At 36.9% G+C, this 22,609-nt stretch overlaps 1 long non-coding RNA gene across 1 annotated transcript in view; it reads left to right on the top strand.

Annotated features, from left to right (window-relative positions):
• Positions 1 to 3,930: 3,930 nt before the first annotated feature.
• LOC121460468 overlaps positions 3,931 to 22,609 on the top strand; it is a 366,412-nt gene continuing 347,733 nt past the window's right edge. Inside the window, exon 1 of the long non-coding RNA XR_005976056.1 lies at positions 3,931 to 4,018. This is a non-coding gene — a long non-coding RNA (uncharacterized LOC121460468). The remainder of the gene's footprint in view (positions 4,019 to 22,609) is intronic.

The raw sequence follows: 22,609 nt of genomic DNA, 5'->3' as shown, positions 1-22,609 counted from the left end.
ATGTCTTAAGTTGACTCCAACCCCTTAGCAGGCAATATATACACAAAGTAAAGAAACTTTGCGTTCTCTAGGCAAAACTCTAGAATAAGCTTCATGGTGGTGTAAGGCAAGGTACACTTCTCATTCTCCTAGGAAAAGCTTCTAAAACTTCTTGGCACCAAATTCTGCCTTTCCACACCTTCTGTGTCACCTGGGAGCTAAGCATATGCTGCGGAAATGCCCGAGTAGGAGGCATTTGGGAAGGGTGCTGTTGGTTCACATTGCACAACTGCATTTTCACTAACTTAAAAATAATCTGAAAATAATTTCCTTCAAAAATGTGAAAATTGAAAAAGAGTTGATTCTTTCTATTCTTGAATGGCTTTCTTTTCTGAGAACAGAAAGAAGCATTTCAAAGACCTTATAAAAGGAATGACACGATATTGAAGCAATCCTCCAACTTGGATTTCACTGCTACTAATAGGCTTTTCTCTCCAAAGAGCAATCGATGGGAAATAATTATATAACATTTCCTTATCCTTTATACAGATTTTTTTTCCTGAAACTTTTCCCGCAGGCATACCCCAAAGCCAAACATTCTCTCACTTTTCATTTGCTTATGATCTTCATTGCTTACAGTTTCAGCTCTGATCCTATAACTTGGTTCTTTCTGAAAGCAAAAAGACAAAAGAAAGAAAGAAAGAAAGAAAGAAAGAAAGAAAGAAAGAAAGAAAGTCAACCATGGACACACTGGCAGCTACTTTCCAGCAGATCCCACCAACTTTGTTGTAATTTTATTGAGATCAATAGTTCCATTACTATAAACATGTTTCCATGTCCTGGCCCTTAAAACTCAAAGTGAGAATTAAATAAAATGAGAAAATAAAAGCATTGATGCAGGGTATGCTGGCAGGGACATAGAAGTTAAATATGTAGGAGGTTAAGACAGGTACTTTATGAGTCGAAGGCCAGGCTGAGCTATATTGTGAGTTCTAGACCAACCTAGTATTCATAGTAAAATTACCTCATAACACAGAGAAACACACAGACATACAAAAAGAAGTAATAACTCTTGGTGCTAAAATTAAGTTAGAAAAATGAACAAGAAATGATCCTATTCACAAGAGTTTACCACCAGGACAATTGCTTCTGTAGGCAGTGCCCAGAAAAGATGATTTTGCTGACAAAATTTGCCATGGTACAACTGTAGGTTCGGGTATACCTATGGTATCCAGAAGTGGGAATAGAAAAGCAGCAAGCTGTACCTCAAGGCTTTGCCAACACCTTATGTAGTAATAAGGGCAGCGGGGCTGCATTCTCAGCACCCCCGGCCGCCTGCCCGGCTAGCTTATGCCCGAAATAACAACACACAAACTGTATTCATTTAAACACTGCTTGGCCCATTCTCTTCTAGGCTAATTCTCACATATTAATTTAGCCCATTTCTAATCATCTGTGTGTAGCACCCCAAGGTGCACTTACCAGGAAGATTCTAGCCTATGTCCATCCTGGGTCGGAGCTTCATCCCAGGAGCAGGGCATGGCTTCTCTCTCAGGTGTCTGCTCCAGAGAGGAGAGCTGTGGAGACTCTGAGCTCACTTCCTTTTCCTCCCAGCGTCCTGTTCTGTTTACTCCTCCTACCTATGTCCTAACCAATAAAATGGGCCAAGGCAGTTCCTTTATTAGCCAATGACCTTCCTCCATCAACCTTAACTTTGAACTTCTGGCTTCCATAGCCATGAAAATACATTTCTGGTATTTAAAGGAGCTAAGTTTGAGGCAATTCATTATAGCATCTCTGTGAAACTAATAAAGTTATTGTAGTTGTAAATCCTGTCACAAAGTAGTCTTCATGACACTGGATGACTGCTTCTCATACATCGAAAGTGCTGAATGGGTGTGGGTTCATGAGGTCTCTTTGAGAAAGGTGTTAAGTAATCTATTATAGAGATATCCCTGTTTTTAGAATCCGTCATCAAGTCAGTTCTCTTTCTTTTATCAAAGAAAAGACAAAGTTTCGAAGGAGCCATTCTGCTAAACAACATCAATGGTTTTCAGGAGACTCTGACCGTCAATCAAAATAGTAAACAGAACCAGGTTACAGCTGCTTTTCTCCTGTAGACTTATCTTCTGCCTCCCAGGAACACCCTATGTACATAAACTCATTTTCACATCCCAACAATTAATTCATATCAGATTGTTTAAAAAGTGCATAGATGCTGTGTGGATCAGCTCTTTCTCCCCCTCCCTGCCCCTGAAAAGAAAGTAACTTTGGAACTTTTCCATATGAAGTTTGTCAAATGTCTGACACTGTCCAGAAAACAGCACAGGCCAACTGCCGGGAGCACTTCTCTTAGTTCTCCAAAGACTGATGTAAAGCTACTTGATGTCTTTTCATCCTGCCTCAGACTTATCAGAGAAAAGAGTCTTTTGCAATCCCTGTAGTAAAATGAGGTTGCTGGGAAAGTGTAATGATGCTAAATGAAACATCCTGAAAGTGTGTATGCCCTTTCAGGGAAATCAAGCCAGCCAGGCTGGTGACACCAAGACACAGAATCCCAAGATACTGTTTGATGTTGCTTTCTGCTCTTTGCATGTCATGACCAGAGAGGCCATAATCCGAGTTAAGTTTGCATTCTACTGAATGCCAAGAAGAATCATGGGTAATAAAACAGGAATCCCAGTTTCTCTCATTGTTTCTGAGTATGATCTAAACCTCCAAGTTTTCTCAGAATCCAAGGGCTTCACCAGGGCATGGAAAGACTATAATTTATAAGACTAGCAAATGACAGTACTCGAGAGGCACCTTTAGGGGTGTAGATTCCAGACCTGTTTTCCAGTTGTCCAGGCTCTTGATGGAGACTAGAAAAACAAATTCCAGGAAAGCCTCCATTCGTGTGTTTGTTTAAAATGTTCATTTTATTTTTATTTATTTTTCTGGTTATTAATTTCCTTTCTTTTTTATTGAAAATAGATTCTTCTCTCACATAATATTTCTTGATCACAGCTTCACCTCCCTTCACTCCTCCTATGAAAGACCCAGGATATCATAACAAGAAGAAAAAAAAACCCTTTGTAAGAAGTTAAAAAAGTAGTTGCAAAACCACCCCTAGCTAATTATCTAATAAGTAAAACACATGATAAATAGTTATTTGATTGTAAAAGTAAGAAAGATATAACTTTTGGGACCTCTTTGGAGTTGGGGATTTGAGTTCTTAACTTCATCATAGTGTCTAACACAGGCATAAGGTGTTTGGAAAATGTGATGCATTGTGAATACATACATGAGTGCTCAAATGTTTTGTTGCTTGATTGTTCCTCTGGCCCCATTGCTTCTAAAGGAAGCTCATGGATTTTAAAAGCTTCTATTAGATTATTTGTTTAGGAGTCCATGGAAGCACTTTCAGGATTGTAGTAGACACTGTAAGTGAGAAACTTCTGATTTAAAGGCAAAGTGTGCTAACCAAGAGCCTCTCTGATAAGCAGGATGGGTCAATAGCTTGTTCAGTTTGTGACTTTCTATAGAATTGGTGGTATTTATCTCTGGCCATAAACTGATACTTCAGAAAAGATCTTGCATGGAAAATCCTTTTCTCCAACCCAGGTTTTAAAATTTCATTTATAATCACAGCTTGAACACTTTGAATTGGATCGGGGATGGTTTATAATAAACCTAAAAATAAAACTAGAAATTTAAAAAGAAAGGAATTTCACAAAGAAGAAGTAAAAGCAATATCCTCTTTGGTAGGTGTGCTAATTGTGGTTGAACATTAATTTAACTCTAAGCTTCCTGGTACCCAGGGGAGCACTGGAAATAGCAGATTATACAATTTTCACCAACTACTAAAAACAACACAGGGAGTCTTTCGGAAAATTAAGTTCTAAGTTTTAAAAGGTACGGCTGTCAAGAAATAACAGTAATTTACAAGTTGCTTTATATTTATTTGTGTTTCAGGGGTGTGGCTTTTCGCTTTGCCAGCAGTACAAAGTTTTCACCTGGTGACAAGACCTTTAGGGCATATGACTCAGGAAGACATCTGGTAAGATACACGTGTGTGCATCTGGGAATGGGACTAAATATGAGGGAATGGTATGGATATATAAGACAAATGTGGAATGCAGACAAAGGCGAAAAGAGTTCGCTTAGAGCTGTTTGAAAGCATCCGATAGGAACTGTAATGATCTAGAGATAAGACTAAGCCAAGGACATTGGCTGGATTCTATGCCAGAATTAAAGATAGCAAAGGATTATTTTTTATGTCAGAATGTATTGAGGGAAGCCATTGGCTGAAGTCTATGTGAGTATAAGAAAAGGATTTCATTTACCTGTGGATATAAAGACAAATGGTTACATTGTTTCTAGGGATTATATTGGTCTAGTAAAGTCGTGGTGATATATTTTCCTCCCATATTCATGACTGTACTACCAATGAGCAGTTAGTTATCTCGGGTTCTAATACTAAGTATGTCTTCCTTCCTTTTGAATGGTTCTTACGTCCAGTTACAGAGCTATTGGTTACTATCAAAGTGCCACGAATGCACTCTTAGGGTTGTGATGCTATGCTAACCATTTATGCAGTTCAAGGCATCATAGTTGGGTAGGACTCTTGGTTGCCTAAATCCTTTGGAAACTTGCAGATTGCTTTCTGGTACAATGAAAGCTAATCCTCATGATAGCGCTCAGCAATCATCAGAGAAATTTCTCTTTGCAAAAGTGACCACTATAGAAAATCAGAAGCAACCAAAATTCAAAGTTGTGGAGCCCGATCCCAATGGATTCATCTACAACACAGTCTTGCACCCAAGGTGTCTAAAATCTCAGAGAGCTTTAAACTGTAAATGCACTATTTTTCTATTATATTTGACTGTTGATGTTAACATGCTCTATTTTTTATTTCCCTATTGAGAATTTTCACCTTTACATTTATAGAAAGAATAATATGGTTTCTCTGACATTTCAATTGCCAGTACTGCTATTGAGCTTTGGGGTCATTATTAAATAAAAGTTATTTAAACAAAAACACTGGATATAATAACTTATGAAGCTACTGGGGTGGATAGAATGTACAGAGTAAAAACACCAAACAAAAAAATGGTTCCTATCTCTGGCAGGCAAAAGTCATATGACTTTATCACATATCTATTTTATAATACATATTAAGTACTTTGGTCCATACTTGATCTCAGGTTCACTGGATCTGTAAAGTGAAATGGCAGGTAAGTGGCAGCTATGCACTTGAAGAAAATGAGGGTGAAACACACACACATTTAAAGGCCAGGGTATATGATTCAGGGCATGGAGGGAGATGAGCTAGGTAAAAGGAGTGTCACATTCTGGGGACGTGGAAAAGACATTACTTAGGGGTACTAAGCAAGTGAAAATATTTGTCTAGGAACAAGACTGAGTACTGTATGGGGTGAAGATCTGTGATTACATGGACTGTTTGTAGTTTCATTTGTGAAAATCTGAATTTCCAAAGATCTTATAGCCCTTTCTAGGGAACAGAAAGCATACCTAAAACAATCATAGATGTTTGTGTTGAAAATGTGATAAAGAAAAATACGCCATTTCTGGATCAGTTATGATCTGTGTCCTAACTAATGAAGGCAAGGGAGGTGTGAGGAGAAAGATCAAGACGTAGATGAAGAAACAATTAAAAAGAAGGGTATCCTAGACTTTTCAATTGTGGACTAATTCTTATGGATGTTATTTTCCCTTTTTAAAAATTGTTACAACTATTAGCAACTATGCAATAAAAAACATTGTTGCAAATCTAAGAGGGAAACTTAAATGTAGTAGCTATTTCTTTTAAATTCAAAATCTATTTGAGGTTATGTTGGTAAAATATAATGTTAGATTAGGGTATGGTGGCACACACTTGGAACCCCAGGTCTTGAAAATTAAAGGCAAAAAGATTGAGAAGACAGATTTCTGGGCTACATAGAGAGCACATGTTATGAATAAAGAAAAGGGAAGGAAGCAAGAAAGTGAGAGAGGGAGGAAAAGAGGGGTGAGGGAGGAAGAGAGGGAGAGAGGGAGGAAGGATTGAGTTCTCCTTTTTTTCTCTTTATCTTCAGTTTATTGCATGACATTAATCATGCAAAAGTAGAGAGGCTTATTTCTAACTATTATCCAACTACTCATGTAGGGAAGGAGTGATGGCTCAGGTGTTAAAGGATTGGTTGCTTTACCAGAGGACCTAGGTTTGATTTTCAGTACTTACATGGCTGCTCACAACCATCTTAACTCCAGTTTGAGGGGATTCAATGTTCCTTTCTGGTCCTCAGTGATACTAGGTATTCATATGGTACACTGACACACATGCAGTCAAAACATACATATATATATATAATAATATTTATAAATAATAAATGTAATAATATTTTTAAAATTAAGCTTTTCTTGATATCTATCATATATACCTATCCAATGTCCTCTCAGATTTAACTACTTATAAATGAATATGTTATTGAAGCATTTCAAAATACAGTTCAGATAATGACTTTTAAACATAATTATGACACTGTTGATAGATTTAGGAAAAAGTAATTATTTCTTAACTCTAATTAGAATCCAGATATTAGAGCTTCCTCAACTGTTTAATTTTTAAAATCAAGTTTTATCAAACCGAGACCTACAATTACTCCCACCTCAGTCTCTTTTAATGTGTAGGTCCTACAGTTTTTATATTGCTTTGGAATTTTCATCTCAAAGATAGATAAACAATTGACCCAGAGAGGTCTAGCCAGCAAGAGTTTTCTGGTTGTGTTCTCACATTGTCTTTTTAGATGGTATTGGTCCCCTGTAGCATTTTGGTAATTTTAATCAGAAATAGAAACTTGAACTTATACCTATTTCTATTTTGAGCAAGTATATTCTGTAGGCGATGTTTCTCTTTCACAAAGAGTTCATAAGCCAATTGTTTTTGTTTTTTTCATAGACTGTATTGGAACTATTAACTATTTATACAGCATAAAGTGGTATAATTCAGATTTTAATGCATTTTCTACTTAGAATAACTCTATACAGAAAAAATTCTCAACCATTCCCTTTTAGGTAATACAATTTGCGTAGAAAAGAGAACACATGCTGGATTTGTTTCTTTAGATTATTGATTTTATGAATGATAGGAATAGCTTAGTTTCCCCACATTTCAAAAATAGGGACAGAATGTTTTTAAATATTATTATGAGCTCATGAATTTAAACATATTTGATATTTTTAATCTTTTGTTATTTTATTATAATTTTATTTTTACTAAAAATTAACTTTTTATTCCATTACATATATGGTATTTCTTTTCTGACTATATGAATATGTTCTTCTTTTGTACACATGTAAATACATGCTATGCAAACTGTGCATTTATATTCTAATACATATAGAGCCTAAATACCTTACTATAATATAGGTAAACCTTTCATATCTTTTATGCTTGTCCACTAGAAGCACACACGTCTGAAGATTTGAAGATAATAGCCAACAAATGATTTAAAGCCCACACCACAAGTCAAAATCCATATCTGGCACCAATACTGTGCCCACAACCTGTAGACAGTAAAAGAGAACCTACTATTATTATTCTGCTAAATAGGCAGATTATTAAAATGACTCAATTATAGGCTCTGTTTTTTGTGAATGGTGATTAACACAGAGACCAACAACTGGTTAAGGTGTAGAGAATAAGAGATTGCAAAATGCTCATTCCAAAATTGGACATCTATATTATACCCCTTCTCCCATGAATCAGGCATCATTGTGCAGGAGCGCCCAGAAATATTGTAAGATTAAGCTATGATGAATGGCTACAGAGAAACAGTATTCTCTCTGCATACCTGAACAGTTTACACATTATGAATTTAGTGCTTACACTTCTAAATTTACAATTACAGATTTATGCTTATGAGTTCAGGTTGTGAATTTGTACATATGAATTCACAGCAGTTGAAACAGAACAGACAAGACCCCTACAAGCTCAGGCCAGACAAAACTCTCAGCATGGAGAATGGAGACAGGCAAAAAGTTCCAGCCCCAGGGGTAGACTTGAGGTGTTGGTGGTCATCAAAAACACATTGTATGAACTTCTCCAAAAATTAACGATAAATACATTGAAAAAATATTGGGAATGTAGCTCAGTTCTAAAATGCTTCCTGGACATACAAGAAGTTCTGGGCTCAATCTTTAGTAGCATACAAAGAAACAAGGGAGAAATAGAAATTAACCATGTGTCTGTCCTTCCATATATCCACTTCCACTATCTGAAGATGCAACAAACTTCAGGTTTAAAACCTTTGGAAAACATATTTTTATTGAAAATATAGAGATCCTCTTGTTTTTTCCAAAACAATATTATTACAATATTATGTAACATATGCCCTACTTTTTGGTATTTTAAATACAGTAGTGATGATTTATTTACCCTATGTAGGATAGAGTTGGTAGGTTATCTGCAAATACATGACATTTTATATAAACAACTGAAGCACTGGAAAATTTTGCTGTCTGTGACAAGGTATAAGGTAGAGCCTAGGGGAAGGTAGAGGAGATCATTCCCCTATTAATACCAAAAGATGATTGTAAATTCAAAGATTGCTTTGGCTTTGAGAAAACAAACATGCAAGATACTACTACACTAAAGGAGCAAAGTAAAAAATCTCAAACGTAATTCAAACCAAAAATAAGAACAAAGAATTAGTAAAAAATCAGAAGATATTACAAAATAAAAAGGAATGGCTTCCTAAAATACATAAATTAAATACATTAGAAAGCCTACTTAAAACGGAAAATATAAGTGATTTCCAATTGACTTGATATAGGTAAAAAGTCTTTGCAGTCTTGTAGTTATCCACTTAAGATGAATTCTTATGAAGGAATTCTGTAATTCGCCTGTGATAAATATACTCCTATTCTGAGGTTATGTGTTCAAGTTTATCAATAATTCAGGAACTATTTAAAAATAGCTTTATTCAAACTGTTTCGGAGAAACAGAAACAGAAAAGTTTTACAGCATTTCTCTTTATATCCCTGTCCCTACAACCCCGAAAGTAAAGAAAATATATAGACCCCTCCACAAAGTGTATTGGTTTGACCAAGACTCCATTTACTGTCAGTAAGAAACCAGAGTAATTCTTTTTGTCTAAAAGAGACCACTTTCTTCCCAAAGGCCTGAAATGATTTGCTCTGTTCTGCTTGGTACAGATTCCCAGGACCTTTTATCTTGGATGTTCCATGTATGTTTTAAGGTTTCTATTGCTCTGATGAAACACCATGACCCAAAAGCACAGTGGGCAGGAAAGAGATTTTGACTTATACTTCCACAACACAGTTGATCATCAAAGGAAGTCAGGACAAAAACTCAAGAAGGACAGGAGCCTGGAGGCAGGAGCTGAAACGGTATGGAGAGGTGCTGCTTTCTGGGTTGCTACTCATGGCTTTGCTCAGCCTGCTTTCTTATAAAACCCAGGACAACCAGACCAAAGACAGCATCACCCACAATGAGCTGAAACCTCCCCCAATCAATCACTCATTAAGAAAATGCTTAGCCGGGTGGTGGTGGCGCACGCCTTTAATCGCAGCACTCGGGAGGCAGAGGCAGGCAGATCTCTGTGATTTCGAGGCCAGCCTGGTCTACAAGAGCTTGTTCCAGGACAGGAACCAAAAAGCAATGGAGAAACTCTATCTCGAAAAATCCAAAAAAAAAAAAAAAAAAAAAGAAAAGAAAAAGAAAATGCTTTACAGCCAAGCTTATGAAAGCGATTTTTCAATTGGGGTTACCCCCTTTCAGACAACCAAAAGCTTATGTCCAGTTGACATAAAACTAGCCAGAATATCTATGGAAGAATTTTCCTCTATATAACTTATACGAATGCCTTCCTTCAAATCTTTGTAGAATCTCATCATTTTAAAATGAGGTATAGGCCGGGCGGTGGTGGCGCATGCCTTTAATCCCAGCACTCGGGCGGCAGAGGCAGGCAGATCTCTGTGATTTCGAGACCAGCCTGGTCTACAAGAGCTAGTTCCAGGACAGGCTCCAAAACCACAGAGAAACCCTGTCTCGAAAAACCAAAAATAAATAAATAAATAAAATAAAATGAGGTATAGTATATTAACTTCTAATCATTCTATCAAAATGAACTAGTTCCCATATCCTCCTTGGATCTTCAGTTCTCCTCTGTAGTTTGACTATTTTTGATAGTTCTTGTCACCTGGTACCAAATATTGCCTGATTATTTTCAGTAATTGTTAATCTCCTCTTACAAGAGTCTAAGATACAGAAAGATGAGTTGTTTTGATATGGTTTATAATCATAAAGTCTTCCTGTTTGGCTTCTGTCTTTTATTTTCTCATTTTATTTATTATTTTGTAATTTTATACATGAGTACAATGTTTATATTATATACATCTCTACATCTCCCATCTCCAAATTCTTTCAAGTCCTTTACTCACTTCCTCTCAAATTCCTGACTTCTTTAATTATTATTGTTTTACACACACACACACACACACACACACACACACACACACATTTCTGTCATGTATTTGTGTACTGTGTGTATGTTTATAAACACAGCTTATTGAGTTCACTTATTGTTTCTTCCCTGTTTATTTGTTTAGAAATGATAATTAGGAACTGGAGAACTTACCAGGGGTTTTGTTCATGGGGAAAACTGACTCTCCTCTTAGCAGCGATTAATTGCCTGAGGCTCGTCATCTAGGAGTGGGGCCTAGTGAGATGTTTCTTTATCCATGTCGGCATTCTTCTGTGTTGCGCCTACACACATCCTGTTTAGGCGACCATGTTGTTGATATTTCAAGAGTGCAACTTCCCTTTCAGGCCTAGAAGACACTATCTCACATCAGACATCCTGATTCTCCGAATCTTAGTCTTTTCCATGATGCTCTCTGAGCCTGATTTATAAAAGTTGCTATATATATGTGTATATATATATACACAAATTGAGGATGGAAATCCATGATCATTTATTTTTTGCATTTTAACAAGTTATAAATCTTTGAATATTATCCATATGTGGCAAAAAGAGGGTTATTTAATGGGGGTGAGAGTCACACTTATCTGTGGATATGAATATAGGTAATCATAATACAGTTAGTTACTACACTATTAGAAAAATGGCAGTAGTTGATTGATTTTCTTCTGGGTTTTTATGACCTTAGAAGCTATGGATAATTAGATAAGTTTATATCTTCAGGCACATATGTTCGCCTATTGATAAACCCTGAAGTACAATAAGACAGATGTTGGGCATCCTTAAGATGTAAGATAGCAATATTAAACCACTGAGAGTAATTTTCTAGGGTGGTGGTATGGCATGTAGGCTGGACTTTCTTCTCTACTCATTGAATGAATTTTAAAAGTTATGCTGAATTCTTTTTTAATCTCCAAGGATTCTCTAATGTTTTCTGTTTTTTTCTGCCTTATATAGCATTCCTAAGCGACACATCTTTATCTATCTGAAACTATGCCAAATATGGGATTCTTGGCCATTTTTCCATTTTGTAATTATAAACTTAGACATGAAGCTGATAATGACAAAATCTTTTTGGAATTATAAATTGGTAGGAAGGGATCTCTAGCCTTTCATTCTATATTCTCTAATACTATTTTAATCTTTTATGATATGTATATATTGCTTTTATAATATTAATGAGAAGAAAGAAGAGGAGGACTAGAAAGAAGCCATTAATTAGATAAGCCCTTTGACCTTTGACCAATTCATTTGTTATACTCATGCAGCGGCAAGGAAAGGAGTACCCTTAATAATGGCATAAGCTCCGGAGGACCTCAGGTTTCATCAAGCAACTTAATGTCCCTGTGCATTCTAAAGTAGCTCTTCAATGCATAATTTAGTATGTCTGTAATGAATTCTGCTAACCAGCGTGACTACCCATCCTTATATTCTCTATTGAGAAGTAGAAGTGCAGCGAAGGATTTCAATACAGTCTGGGCTTGCATTCATATCTAGTTAGGCTGCTCGTGTCTTACATGGCAATCTGCAATATCTTTAGACTATGATGCAAGAATCTTAAACATAAACTCAGTTTTCCTTACTGTGACTGATGTCGCTAAGAAGCACAGGCTGAAGTTTTTAAATTTTTCTGCCATAATATTTTTAATTTTCAAGGATTCCATAATGCTTTTTGAGTTTTCTGTATTATGTAGCATTTTGTCCTCAGGTGGCACGTGTTTACCTGAAAAAATATGCCAAATGTGTGACTTTTAGCCATTTTCTACAATATATTTATAAAAACAGACAGAAAACTGATAATGATAAAATCCTACTAAAAATACGAACTTGTAGATAGGAGTCCCTGGCCTTTAATTTTATGTTGTTTAATGCTATTTTAGTCTTTTATAATACACATCACTCTGCATTTCCTTTGTAAATATGAGTTGATAAGCTGAACTGGTATTCTTTTCTCCAAGACGTACATGACTGGGGAAAGTGACTCTTTTTTTTCTTTTTTATTTATTTATTTTTAATTAATTTATTTATTAAAGATTTCTGCCTCCTTCCCGCCACCGCCTCCCATTTCCCTCCCCCTCCCCCGATCAAGTCCCCCTCCCTCATCAGCTCGAAGAGCAGTCAGGGTTCCCTGACCTGTGGGAAGTCCAAGGACCACCGACCTCCATCCAGGTCTAGTAAGGTGAGCATCCAAACTGCCTAGGTTCCCCAAAAGTCAGTACGTGCAGTAGGATCAAAAACCCATTGCCATTGTTCTTGAGTTCTCAGTAGTCCTCATTGTCGGCTATGTTCAGTAAGTCCGGTTTTACCCCATGCTTTTTCAGACCCAGGCCAGCTGGCCTTAGTGGGTTCCTGATAGAACATCCCCATTGTCTCAGTGTGTGGGTTTTAACCATAAATAAAGGACATTGAGCCTATAGTTCGCAATCCTAGAGAAGCTAAATAAGAAGGTGAATCCAAAGACAAACATATAGGCATCCTCCTGAATATTAACCTTCATCAGGCGATGAAAGGAGACAGAGACAGAGACCCACATTGGAGCACCGGACTGAAATCTCAAGGTCCAAATCAGGAGCAGAAGGAGAGAGAGCACGAGCAAGGAACTCAGGACCGCGAGGGTTGCACCCACACACTGGGTAAGTGACTCTTATGTAACCATGTTCTGCAGTTTTGGCCACACTCACACGCACTACTTTTAGGTATGTGGTTCAAATATGGGTATAATGTTCTTAGCTTCAACCAATCTGCATTGTGAATCCTCCCAAGCAGTAACTACCAAACACAAACACCATGATCAGAAGAGACCCAGCGGCCTGGCTTTTCATTTCTGCTTCTCTCTCAGGGCCCTCAGAAGGACTGCTTGTGACTGCTGACACAGGTTTTTAATTGATTTCTTTTTCATTGAGATTTCTGCTAAGAAGTTCACTCTTATCTCTGTTCTTATACTCCGGCATTCCTCTCAGTCTGTGAACAAGAGGCCATGACTTCACACACCCATCACTAATTCTAAACTACCCATCTCTCCTTTTTTGCTTTGTTACTTGCACCTGTATCTGTAGTGAGATTTTTTTTTTTTTATCATCCTCTCTACATGGTTTCCTTAACTATTGACAATGTGGCGGTTGAGAGCCCTTTCTTAAAATGTCCCCTTACCATATAGTACCCAACAAAAATTGATTTATTTATTTTTCTACATTTTTTATTTCCCCTTGTGTGTGTGTGTGTGTGTGTGTGTGTGTGTGTGTGTGTGTGTGCTCACATATGTGTGTGCCTGTGGAAGTCAGAGGACAGCTTATAGAAATCTTTCTACCTTGTAGGTCCTGGAGTTGAACTCAGTTCTTCTGTCTTGGTAGCAGTTGCTTTTGCTCACTGATCTACTGATCTACTTTATTGGCTTGAAAAATCATGATTCATTTTAGCACTTCAATTACTTTTTAAAGATTCATCTAATTAATATATGAAAAACATCCTAACCAAGGACGATATTTTGGAGAAGGAAAAACTTAAACAAACACCCTTGCTATCATGGAGCATATTGCACTATAAAGCTTCTAATCGCACTGGGAATATTTCTTCTTCATAAAGAATTTATCTTTAAACATTTACTTTTGAGTACTCAAAGAATGTCCATTAAGGAAGTAAGCCAAATTAATAAGAGTTGAGGAAAATATCTTGCAGGAAATTGATGGCAGTGTGCTGTCTTTAAAAACAATACATGATTCTTGTTAGGGCATTTATATTTTCCTACTTCCAATTTGTTTTAGCAGAAAGGGCCTCATACTTGTTATCAAAATCAATGGTTCAAATTTTGTCACTTCTCTTTACGGTAGTGGCTTTTTTTTGCAAATTATTTCATCATTCTGAGAATTGCTATTCCATGCTCTTTTTTAAAAAAGGAGATTCTAGTGTTTGTTGAATAAAAAAGAGAGAATTATGTCCAATATCTATTTTTCTGCTTAGGTAATCCTGGGGCAAATATAGGACTCAGCATGCATATTGTTCTTTTAGTAGGATCTGTTAGGTCTTATGCATTCTAAGCAACACTCTTACTGTCAACAAGAAGGCATTCACCACCCAGGGCCTACCCCTTACAATGGCTGTGCCAGTGGCCTATGACAGATGGTAAAACCCACTGGCACTATGGCCAGCAGCCTGCATAGTGACACATCTGGTGCTCCTGACTCACTAAGTCCTTCATGGGAGCCATTTTGTTATGCAACAGCCATTATTCATCTGCCATGGAGTATTTGGAATGAAAGTACATGCTAACTTCTCAAGTTCTTTACATAATAAACTCCAGAGTCTGCTAGGAAAAGTTGACAGCAGTCACTTCTGAGGAATAAATGGAGAGTTGAGAAATTACAGGCCGCATTAGGCTCGATTGTGTTGAGTGAGGACATGTTCATGCATTTTATAGATACTTAAATCATGCTGCACTATTGTAAAAATGAATTATATTCTGTTTCCCTAAATGCAGAGGAAGATGAACTGCTAGATACAGAGTAAAAGGTCCATTAAAATGATGACATTGTTGTTATTTAGAATGAGTTAAGGAGGGAGAAGACACGAGACATAAATCTGGAGCCTCCTAAAATCTACTTGTATCTGAGTTCACAGAGGGTTAGTGATGAAGACAGCATGTTCTAAAACTACTAAAAGTTACTTTTAAAAATACGTTGTCATAGGATGCCTGAAATCCCTTGGAGGAAGCATATTCTCTGAAAAAAAGTCTTAGTTTTTAGTTAACATTTAAATGATACAGTTCCCATGCTCATCAACTTCCTAGAACCATGAAGTTACCATGTGGAACCATCTTAAATAAGTTAGGCATCATCAGCTAAGTTCTTTCTGAGAGGTCAATAAAATATCCATGATTTTGTTTTCCAGGTAATCATACTGCACCTTTGTGACCAGAAGTTTGTAAGAACATATGCTGCTTTAAAAAAAATGTTTATTTTATGAACGTCAATTAATATCAAGCTGATATGTCTTTTTCTGTGTCCTTACATACTTGATGTGAGACAAAATCCTCAGTTATATCTACTTATTTTACAATATTAATTGAGCATTCTGGTTTTCCATTGCTCTTCACTCTTTGAACTATTACACTTTATTTTCTAACTTTTCACTACATAGTGAATTTAATAAGTATTTCAGCATACTGTTGGCTATCTATCATTAAGCTAAGCTTGAAACTTTGGTAAAAGTCTGTGAACAATTGTGCTAGTTTGAACAATATGTAGTAATTACCATTCCATTTAAAGTTATTTACATAAATGTGTTTCATTTATATTCGACATTGTGAATACTTTAAAAATTTACTAAAATTCATGGTTGATATAGACTCATAAATTCAGAATAGTTATTAAGTGTTCTATAATGTCAAATTTTGACAATAACATACAATTACTTAAAAAAAGCAACATTGAAATTTAATGAGCAGTCAGAATCACTAGCTATATAATTGTCAAGAAAATCAAATATATTTTACTTTTAGTTCCTAGAATCTATTTGTTGAAACAAATGCTTTATGACTCAAGAGAAAATTATTTGAAGTAGACCTTCAGACTCCTTCAGACTCCTTCATATACAAATAAACATTTAAGGAGAGAAGATTGAGTTTTAAACCAATGGTGAACCATTTTGAATGCTACTGTGGTGATCCTAACCCTATCCCCACCCCAGATCACTGTCTTAGAGTTTGTACAATGTCCAGACCATCCCTTTTACACTACGTTCTGACATCCAACCAGCTTAAGCACATTCATCGACTTGAGTCCTATAGGCAGCATTTATTGTAATAAAACAATCCAACATGTAGTGTGACATTTTCTGATCTGCACTTGTCTTGCTTTTGTAATTAGTGATTCTGAACAAGTTTGAAATGCTAGGGAGCCATTTGTGTATATATTTGAGAATAAGTAATTCATGGGCTTTCTCTTACTATTAAATCAGGTTGTTTTACTGCATGTTGTTTCTGTTTATGTTTTCTGTGAGTTACAGGATGTCATATATTTTTTGTACTTAACATCTTAGAGATAAATGTGGTTTTTTTAAAAACTTTTTCTTGGTGTAGATTGCTTTTCCACTATGTTCATTGCTTCTTTTGATGTATAGAGATTTTGCTTTTTTGAAATTACATCACAGTTACTACTATTCACTTGTGTTGAATACATTGTGTGTAGTGAATAAGGTAAACAATAGTTAGTGTCTAGGATATGTACACAAACCCCTTCCAAGAAGGTGACTTTTAAGACAATAAGGATGAAGGCTGAAAATATAAGATATGTTATGGAAGAAGCATGCCAAACAGAGATAATGGAAATGCAAAGGCCCAGGGGTGGAGTCTTAGTTACTTTTCTATTGTTGTGAAGACACATCATGGCCAAAGCAACTCATAAAAGAAACTGTTTATTTGGGACTGACAGTTTCAGAGGGTTAGAGTCTATGATTCAGAAAACATCTCAACAGGCATGCAAGCATATTGCTGGGCTAGTCCTAAGAACTCCCAATTTTAGACAGAACCAGGAGGCAGAGGGAGGTAACTGGGAAATACATGGGCTATGAACACTCAAAGCCCACCCCAAGTGACACACCTAATTCAACAAAGTCACACCTCTAAACAATTCCCAAATACTTCCACCAAACTGGAGACTGCATTTACAAATATATGTATGTATTAGGGCCGCTGTAATCCAAAACACCACAGGTATGAACATTTGTGGTATGTTCAAAGTAACAATAAAACCACAATATAACTTGAGCATAGGAGAAAGAAGAAGTTCAGACAAGCAATCTAGAAGAAACGTGAATATAGGGCCTTAGCGGGTCACTTACATGCTAAGAATGCTTGGGATATATTAACTCCAAAGAGTGACACTCCGTTTTGGAAAAATATCAGATGTATGAAGACCATTCTGAGTCCCTCCCTCACACCACCTCCTTTTCCCAAAGAGCAAGGATAAGGTATTCTACCTGAAAGAAGCCTTCTCCAAGTTTCTACTAAAGAAACATTCTTATCTAAGAAGACACACAGTGACACAAAGAATAAAAACAAGCAGACCACCCTGGAACCTCCCCTCCCACGTTTGTTATCTTTGGGTCCTTTAGACCTGTTTCTCTCTGATTGTCCACTGTCCATCAAATCCAAGATGAAACACATGAACTGCTATATTTCTTTTTCATTTTTAATGCTTCCTCAAAAGTTATATTAACCCTATGGTAAGATACATATGAACTTTTGATACAACAAAGAAATATTGAGTTTTTCATATATGTTTTTTTCTTTACTGTGAATAAAAGGAGAAGCATTTAAATATTACATGTACTGCCTTAAATGTTAACTGGATTGTTAGGACCACTAAGGTCTGAGTGATTTCACTAGCTCCTAGAAACCTCAATTAGAAAATTAGAAGTAAGGATGATATGAGCAGGTAATGGCAATTAGGACAAGAAAAGTAGTCAGAATCTATTTATTTCAGTGATATGCTACTTAGAACTTGATGCCTGGATGTTAGCTTCAAATAAAATGGATAAGTCTGGCTGACACAAGAGCTTTTTGCTTGGGCAACTAAAAATAATGTTGTTGAGAAGCAGGGAAACATTTAGTGAGTCTTGGAGAGGAAGACAATAAGCATAACGTTTTTTTTTTCCAGCATAACTTTCTTTTTTTTTAATTAAGAAAAGAAGAAAAAAAAAACATAAACAAAAAACAAGTTTCCACCTCCTCCCAGCCTCCCATTTCCCTCCCCCTCCTCCCACCCTTCTCCCCCTCCCCCCACTCCTCTCCCCCTCCCTCTCCAGTCCACAGAGCAGTCCGGGTTCCCTGCCCTGTGGTAAGTCCTAGGTCTTCCCCCCTCCGTCCATATCTAGGAAGGTGAACATCCAAACTGGCTAGGCTTCCACAAAGCCAGCACATTAAGTAGGATCAAAACCCCGTGCCATTGTCCTTGGCGTCTCATCAGCCCTCATTGTTCGCCATGTTCAGAGAGTCCGGTTTTATCCCATGCTTTTTCGGTCACAGTCCAGCTGGCCTTGGTGAGCTCCCAGTAGATCAGCTCCACTGTCTCAGTGGGTGGGTGCACGCCTCGTGGTCCCGACATCTTTCCTCATGTTCTCCCTCCTTCTGCTCCTCATTGGGACCTTGGGAGTTCAGTCCAGTGCTCATGTGTGGGTCTCTGTCTCTATCTCTATCCATCACCAGATGAAGGTTCTATGATGATATGCAAGATATTCGTCAGTATTGCTCTAGGATAGGGTCATTTCAGGTTCCCAATCCTCAGCTGCCCAAGGAACTAACTGGGAACCTCATCTTGGGGACTTGGGAGCCCCTCTACGGTCAAATCTCTTGCCCACCCTAAAGTGGCTCCCTTAACTAAGAATTGTGGTTCCGTGCTCCCCTATCCACCTTTCCTTTATCCCAATTCTCCTGATTCCCCAAGTCCCCCCTCCTTCCCTTCTACCTTTTCTCTCCCCATCTCCCCTTACCCCCATCCCACCCCACCCCCAAGATCCTAATTTTCTCCCCGGCAATTTGGTCTACTTCCCTTAGCCAAGAGGATAACTATATGTTTTTTCTTGGGTTCACCTTCTTACTTAGCTTCTTTAGGTTCACCTATTGTAGACTCCGTGGCCCTTATTTATGGCTAGAAACCAATTATGAGCGAGTACATCCTACGTTCATCTTTTTGGGTCTGGGACACCTCACTCAGGATAGTGTTTTCTATTTCCATCCATTTGCATGCAAAATTCGAGAAGTCATTGTTTTTTACCGCAGCATAGTACTCTAGCGTGTATATATTCCATACTTTCTTCATCCATTCTTCCATTGAAGGGCATCTAGGTTGTTTCCAGGTTCTGGCTATTACAAATAATACTGCTATGAACATAGTTGAACAAATGCTTTTGTCATATGATAGAGCATCTCTTGGGTATATTCCCAGGAGTGGTATTGCTGGGTCCAGGGGTAAGTTGATCCCGAATTTCCTGAGAAACCGAAACACTGACTTCCACAGTGGTTGCACAAGATTGCATTCCCACCAGCAATGGATGAGGGTACCCGTTCCTCCACAGCCTCTCCAGCAAAGGTTATCCTTGGTGTTTTTGACTTTAGCCATTCTGACAGGTGTAAGATGATATCTCAAAGTTGTTTTGATTTGCATTTCCCTGATTGCTAAGGAAGTTGAGCACGACTTTAAGTGTCTTTTGGCCATTTGAACTTCCTCTTCTGAGAATTCTCTGTTCAGTTCAGTGCCCCATTTTTTAATTGGGTTAATTAGCATTTTAAAGCATAACGTTTTAACATTCTAAGTTTGAAGTTTCTCTAGACATCAAAAGGAAGATGCTGAGTAGAAATGTAGATATTGACATCTAAATCAAGAGGCTTAATTAAGAATTTTATACAATTGATGGTCTATGATGCATGAAGTTTCATGAATCAATGAGGAATTGACAGCAGAAGAGAAAAAAGGCCCAGGGCCTGAATTCTGAGGCACCATTATATACAGAATATGGAGGAAAGGAAGAGAGAGAAAGGGGGAAGAAGGAAGGAAGGAAAGAAGGAAGGAAGGAAGGAAAGAAGGAAGGACAGAAAGAAAGAAAGAAAGAAAGAAAGAAAGAAAGAAAGAAAGAAAGAAAGAGGTATATTGGGGACCTCAGATTGGTCACCTGTCACGTCAAACAAAATGGTTATATAATAATATAGAGATCACAAGTAATTGCCAGAAATGCAGCTTTCAGAAAGTGATGAGGATAACTTGATTGCAGCATCTTCACAAGCATTTGACTACACTTAATGGGGTTTATAAAAGATGGACAGAAGATTTTAAGAATGAGATTTCAAGGTATATTTGATCAAGAAATGGATCAACAATTGTGGGGAGAAGTAGACAACAAGAGAAAAAGGATTTTAGAAAACAAAAGAATGTTTTTGCACAACAGAAATAATACTATTGAGTTAGATATTGAATACTACCTTAGCAATATTCTCACTAGAGGAACATATATATAGAAATAATAAAGTTATATGTAGTGTCAGAATGAGGATTTCTTTCCAAACCAAACTCAGAATGATTCATTTTATCAAACATCTACATAAAATCTGTTTCAAAATATCGTGTAACCAATATCCCCAATGAACATAGATTCAAACACTCTCAATAAAATGCTTAAAAATTAAATGCAAGAATATATCAAGTAAAATTTGCACCATAACCAAGATAGTCTCATCCCAAAGAAGAAAATTTTGTTAAATATTTGTAATTAAATACATGTAAGGCAATACATAGACTTAAGGACAAAAGTTCCATGATTATCTCAATAGATTAAGAAATGGCGTTTGACCAGATTCTGCATCCTTTTGTGATAAAATACCCAAAGAATATGGAATATAAGTAGCAAACATGATGATTATAAAGGCCACATGTGACAAATGCGAGCCAATACTTTCCTAAATAAGGGAAAACTAAAAGCTTTCCAGAAGACATGGTCCTATATAACAGATCCTAGATAATTTGACAGGAAACAGTGACACATGACACTTTAGCAATGTTTCAGGACATAAAATTAATGCACACAAGTCAATAGCTTTCCTATACATAGCAATAATGACTTCTATGGAAAGAAATCAGAATGAAACAATCATATTCATAATAGATTCAAATATATAAAATAATTAGGACTAAACCTAATCATGTAGATGAAAGAGCTTTACTTCCAAAAGTTTAGGATACCGAAAAGAAGAAGACCCAGAAAGATAGAATGATTTCCTCTGTTTATATGCTACAATTATTATTCTGAAATCAGTTATAATGTCAAAAGAAATCTATGTATTTAATTCAGTCCTCATCAAAATCACAATGACATTCTTTATAAATGTAGAAGAACAATTCAGAGAAAAACATCACAGCAAATATTGGTGAGAATGTGAGGAAAGAGGAACGCTTGTTTATTCATGGCAGGAGAGCGACTATGGAAATCAAAATGGAGTTTTCCCTAAGAAGATTCAACTATAACATAACTCAGAAATACCATGATGAGGTATATATCTGAAAGATTCCAAGTCATCATTCAATGGAGAAGTTCTTGCACATTTGTGTTTATCAATGAACCATTCACAACAGCTCAGGGATGAAATAAGCCCTTGATGTCCATCAACAGCTGAGTGGATAAATAAAATGTGGTACATGAAATTTTGTTCAGCAATGAAAAAACATGATTTGTAACATTTGCAGGAGAATGGATGAAAGTAGAGTGAATATTATGCGAAGCAAAATAAGCCAGATGCAACTTTCCCTCATACCAAGTGTGTGTGGTGTGTGCACATATGTGTGTGCACACATGTGTATAAGAATTAGAATAAGGACCAGGACAAGAAGAAGAGAAAAAACGGAGAGATCAATATGGAAGAAGAAAATACATAAAATATAAAAGAGAAAGTGAGACTATTTGGGTGGAGGAAGAAGGTCCACAAGTATGAGAGGCACAGGCTGGTGGGGAGAACAAGAGGCACAGGTTTATGGGGAGAAGAGTGGAGAAGGAAATAAATCATGTAATCACAGATTGTTCAAGTACTATTGCTTGTTTTCCTTAAAAGCAACTTAAAATCTTACAGGAATAGTATTCATTTTAAATGCAATCATGCCTTAAAATTCTAATATTTTACAACTTGAATCTAAGTTTAGAATAAAAATCCTTGTTACTCTTTTAAGTAATTTTAGTTACTAATAAACTAAAGGCATCAAGACATTCTCTCTCTCTCCCTCTCTCTTTCTCCCTCCCTCCCTCCCTCCCTCTCTCCCTCCCTCCCTCCTTCCCTTCCTCCCTCCCTCTCTCCCTCCATTTCTCTCTCTCTCTCTCTCTCTCTCTCTCTCTCTCTCTCTCTCTCTCTCGGCTTGCTCTTTAAGTGATCTTGTGAATGATAGGTCAGTTATGTGGGAATGTCACATAAGACTCAATAAGCAAGGATTGTTATCATCATCTATCTTAAAGGACTCTTTGGAGAAATGATCATTACATATAAAACATCTCTATCTTGAGTTAAGCTAATTGGGATCCTGGATGATTCAAGGTTTCCGAGGGTCAGTCCATTGTGGTGAAGAGGGCACAGTGGAGATTCATCGTGACAGAAGTATATTGCAGAGGCTCTT

This window comes from Microtus oregoni, unplaced genomic scaffold, assembly GCF_018167655.1.
Source record: "Microtus oregoni isolate MIOR12 unplaced genomic scaffold, Mior012 000020F_ref0000438, whole genome shotgun sequence".
In the NCBI taxonomy this organism is placed as follows: domain Eukaryota; kingdom Metazoa; phylum Chordata; class Mammalia; order Rodentia; family Cricetidae; genus Microtus; species Microtus oregoni.
The sequence above is the reverse complement of the archived record's forward strand: the minus strand, read 5'-3'. Positions and strand labels throughout refer to the sequence as shown.